Raw genomic sequence first — 5,500 nt, 5'->3', positions numbered from 1 at the left:
AAGATTCCGCTTTCCTCGGTGTTATCACGACGTCCACCTTATCCCGAAAGCAGCGGGCTGACTGAACTTTTGCCCCTTATTGAATACCTCGAAGGAACCGTGTCATCTTCTCCTCAGCTCTTCAGGCGCAGACTGTCGTCATTTTGCCTGCGCGATGGTGTGCTCTACAAGAAGAACTACGGTCCAACAGAAACTGCTTATTTGCTTGTAGTACCCACAACGCTACATGACGAAGTTCTTCGTGCGTGCCACGATGACCTTTCTTCCGGCCATCTCGGGTTTTCTCGCACATGGGCACGGATACGCCGAAAGTACTACTGGCCCAGGCTAGCTGCCGTTGTGCACCGCTACGTCCGTACCTGCCGTGAGTGCCAGCGGCGGAAAACACCACCCATTAAACCAGCTGGGCTCTTACAGCCTATCGATCCCCCGAAATTCCCATTTCAACAGGTCGCCATGGACTTACTGGGCCCATTTCCGAAGTCCTCCTTGGGTAACAGGTATATAGCGGTTGCCATTGACTACCTCAGCCGCTACTGTGAGACCAAGGCCATTTCCCGTGGTACCGCAGATGAAGTTGCGCATTTGTTCATTCACAACATTGTACTCCGTCTTGGTGCGCCAACAGTCGTCTTAACTGACAGAGGAACCTCGTTTACGTCGGCACTCACGAGTGAGGTACTTCGACTCAGTGGCACCACACACCACAAGACAACAGCCTATCATCCTCAAACTAATGGACTGACTGAGCGGCTTAACAAGACAATTGCCGATATGATTTCTATGTATGTAGACGACGATCATGGGAACTGCGAGCGAATTCTGCCGTACATCACAGTTCGCATACAACACTGCACTCCAGGAAACAACATGCTTGACTTCGTTTCATTTGGCTCATGGACGCGAACCCTTGATTATGCTGGATGCCATGCTTCTTCCAGATTCTGCTCCCTCCACTGTCGTGGGGGCTGACCAATTTATTCGTGACGCAGAAGCTGCACGCCAGCTTGCCCGACAGCGAATTTGGCGCCAACAAGTACACGACGCCCAGCGCTACTGACACTGCGACATTGAGAGGTGACTTACACGCCCGGCGACCAAGTCTGGGTATGGAGCCCAATACGGTTGCGAGGGCGCTCTGAAAATCTTCTGCGGCGATACTTTGGACCTTACGAGGTGCTCCGCCGCCTCAGCGCGGTGAACTACGAGGTGCTACCACAGGACACTGTCCGCTCCTCGCGGCAGCCGAGATCCGAAATAGTTCACGTTGCCAGAATGAAGCCATATTAAAACCGTTAAACCATTTCAGGGTCCAAACCTGGGTCAGAGACTTTCCCGTATAACCTGCCCCGCTTTTCTACTATTCCCCTACGCTTGCGGCATCGGGTCGATGCCGCTTGGAAGGGGGGCAATGCCACACCGCTGACCATCTTCTGGCGCCACCAAGTGGCCGAATGACGCTTAGCACGTGGCTAAGCGTCATCCTCGTCTCTCTCGAGTTTCGCTTGATTAAAAAGGGCCAGCTCGGTTGTTGTGCTTCTTGCTACGTGTGTTGGTGACATACCATCGAGGCCCCGTCCTCTTCAATGGGACTGACCACATTGATTATGACGACTGGCTTCCTTCATACGAGAGAGTGAGTTTACACAGGTGGAACGACGGTACTATGTTAGCGAGCGTTATCCTATATTTGACCGGAATTGCGTACTGAGGTATGGCAACAGCGAAGCCAATCTCACTATCCGCAGTCTCAGCGCCGAACAACGCCTGCGTGACCGATCCAGTGGCTCGGCGAGACATTCACAAGGTGTACATTGAAAATGGGGTCCATCTGTACAGTCCTGTCACCGCCCACATGTCCGAGGCAGAGAAGATCAAGCACATCATGAAAGGCATCCAATATAACGCCTTTACTGTCGCAGGATCTGACTGCTGTTGCCCAAGTTGTCAGCCTTAGCTAGAGCTACGATGAGGTGCGCAAGCAGCGCCTCTTCACTCGACAACTGGTCCTTTCTGGCCTCTCCGCTACATCTGAGAGCTCCTCGCTGCAGCAGCAGTTCAATGACACTCGTCCGCTGAAACTGCGAGCCGTAACGCAATTTGACGCCCTTTCGACAGGCCATCGCCGACCGCGTGGCGAAGTTCCTTCTCTCTGTCCCTCCGCACAGCGCCCACGTCTCTGCACACAGCAGCCGTTCCGCCTTTCCCACACGGCGACGTCCCCGTCGCTCTACGAATATTTTATTGCGAAAGCAATACTACTTTCACTTTTGAGCCCTTGGCGTAGCGAGGCGGTAGCTACCATTGACTTTTAGCCTGACATCTCGCTCCCTCCTTGAGGGAGCGCTACAGGCAGAGTGACGTCATCCCATCTGCCGCAAAAACAGGGCTTCCAACTCGCGCCGTCTACTCGCGAGGCGGTAGCTACCAACCGCGGCCTAACTCCCGCTCCCTCCATGAGGGAGCGCTACAGCCGGAGTGACGTCATCCCTAAGACTGTTTTGAGTCCGTTTAGAACGACGTTTGGGGCGCCGGTTCGGGTACGTCCTTACACACCAAGAGTTAAGCCCAACGTTGATCTACGGCCAGGCGGAGCTGCAGTTGTGCCACATGCTCCTAAAGCTAAGAAGAATTATGGGGCTGCAGCCGCAGCTACCGCAGGGGGTGCAACGTTGGATACTATAGGAGGTGGCCTAGTGGCTGGTGGAACCAACGCAGTCTCCAGGGATACTTTCATTTCTGCTGGCGTAAATAATGCCGTTGCAGCCGGTGCCGGAGCGGCAGTTTTACTTTCTGCTTTAACCTCACCCACAAGCAAGTATATCGTTGCGGCCACGGCACTCCTTGCCTCGCTACTAGTTATACATAGAATAGCCAGGTAGCACCCCGCAATAAACAATAGTTGAAACATATGCCGTGGCTAGAGTGAATCACTGCAAAACCATAAGCATAAAACCACAGTCACTGAAAGGGCCTTTAGGGTATATACATAAAACATTGGCAATGGTTTAGCTTGGTTAAGCCTGGTAACTGCGACAGCAATAGCTGGTTCAGCTGGTGGTGTAGCTGGTTAAAAAGTTAAATTAAGTTAAATTGGTTCACAGGAAGGGAAAGGCGCAGTAACTTTCAGAGCAAGTGTGACAGTTACTGCGCCTTTCCCTTCCTGTGAACCAATTTAACTTAATTTAACTTTTTAACCAGCTACACCACCAGCTGAACCAGCTATTGCTGTCGCAGTTACCAGGCTTAACCAAGCTAAACCATTGCCAATGTTTTATGTATATACCCTAAAGGCCCTTTCAGGCATTAGAGGGGGGGGGGGGGGCTCAAGTGAACAAAATTTGTTGTCACAGGCCCATAAGTAAAATCACACTTCACGATCAGAGAAAAAAAAGAACTTTCATGCTGCTATATTTTTATACAGTAGTTATGCCACCTTAAGCAATGCTACACACTCTTACGAAATGACGTATGTGCCGCATAATTCCGAACAGTGGATGGAAAGGAACAACAAAAATACAGTGCTACCCATCAAAGAGAGAACAACAAGAGTTATCCCACTACTAACGTACGCTGCCGTCCTTACCGAAGCCACATAGCTAGTTCTTGGAGTATGCTACTTCTGCAGTCTGTGCGAGTATTCCTTCAGGTGCCGCAGCCTTTTGTCCTTGGTAGGACGTAAATCCGCACTCCTTGGCGAACACGCGACGCGACAACCGTGCCATCGGCTATTCCTGTTTATTTCCTGACCATATTGATCGGTACTGCCGAAACCACGGTCCCAACGATTATATTGCCGCGAAACCTTCAAAACAGTATTTGTTGTTTTTTACAGCCGCCGGCATGCGGCCTTATTACTGTGATTCTGGCACGCGTATCAATTCTGTATCCTGCGTTTGTTCATGCTCGTTGTGGCGATACGACGCGTTATCATTTTCTTTGTCGCGAACGATGCGCCAAGATCCGTCTGGAAGATTGCGATCACTTGCGTATGTTTTTACAATGTTCCAGGTTGTGCTAGTAGGAGTTTGCGACGTTATCTAGATTGTCCTGAGCAGCCTTTAAATTAAGCTTTGACGAGCGTGACGGGCATTCTTAGTTCGGTGATCGACGAGCACATTTGTCGCTATCGCCGCCGCCGTGTTGTTGAGTTTTTTTACGGGCGCAAGTCAGCCCAATAGTGTTCCTTTCAGTACCACCACGCCTGTGTCTTCAATTGGTGTCTACGGCCTCGTCACCACTACGTGACAATATTCCACCCCGAAGGTCAGTTTCCTGGCAGCACCGAAATCAGTACGCAGGCGCCGACCCATCTTAAAGCTCCGTCAGGTATAACGTGCCAGCAGGTTCTCCTAGCCGCTCAACTTCGCCGCATTGTCATTGACTGTCTCGTCTGCTATTGTGTCTCAATCTTGCTCAGGAGGAAAACTGAATGCCGCAGTCCTTGAGGCGAGAACTTCACAACGAGCGAACCTTACAAGGCCTCACTTATCTCCCGTAAATCTGCTTGAAGTTTTTGTTGAAGGCGTTGTAGTACATAGCTGTGGTCGATACCGGCGCTGCTATTTCTGGTATGGCTTGAAGTCTTCGCCGTTCAATGCGCACGGTGAAGACACCTATCTCAGAATTCTCACTATGTAATTCAAGTGCCCAGCCTCTAAATCCTATAGCGGAATGCACGGCCCGAGCAATCATTCAGGGCGTTGTGTCAGCAACAGAGTTCGTCGTTTTGCCTTCCTGCTCTCATGATCTTATCTTGAGTTGGGACTCTCTTTCGTGCCATTACTGTGCTCGTGCTGAACTGGAGATTTTGCGCTTGACGAGCCATCGCTGGACGTTCCTTTTTCCAACGCCGTCGTTGCCGCAGATACTGACCTTCCTGCGTGCTCTTTCGTTCTTGTGCCCAAAGCTTGTTCTGTGCCCACCGCCTTTATTTAAATAAAGCCAGGAGGAAAAACGTCTATTCCCTTCCGCGTATCGATGATGCATGGACTGTCTATAAAGAGCTGAACAATTTTTTTCGCTCGACTTACGATTCGCCCCTAAATCGCATTTGCCACCCCTGATGGTCTCTTTGAATTTACACTCATACGTTTCCGTCTCTGTAATGTCCCTGCTACGTTCGAGCGTATGATTGACACCGTTCTGCTTGGCGTATAGTGTAACGCGTGTCTGCGTTGGTTCGTTACAACTTCAAGTCGGGCTAGTTGGTATTGGCTTCATAAGAAATCTCGTGGCCCTCTTGACAGTAGTGTTCTGTTTCGCATCGCATCGTTAACCGGAAACACTTCATCGATTTATGGAGTGCAACATTATCTCATCAAAAAAAGACACCTGCAAATGGCGTTGTTTGTCATCAGCTTTCAGGACACGTCGGCTCTCGGCCAAGAATGAGGAACTAAGCAATGACATTTTAACGCCACCGCGGTGCCATATGTCTTCATTTTTTACCTAAATGCATTGCGTTCTTTTCGTCTGTAAATTGTTACCTGTAGACTTT

The sequence above is a fragment of the Amblyomma maculatum genome, chromosome 2, assembly GCF_055883805.1.
Source record: "Amblyomma maculatum isolate TAMU_Amacu chromosome 2, ASM5588380v1, whole genome shotgun sequence".
Classification (NCBI taxonomy): Eukaryota; Metazoa; Arthropoda; class Arachnida; order Ixodida; family Ixodidae; genus Amblyomma; species Amblyomma maculatum.
This window is presented reverse-complemented; position numbering follows the sequence as displayed.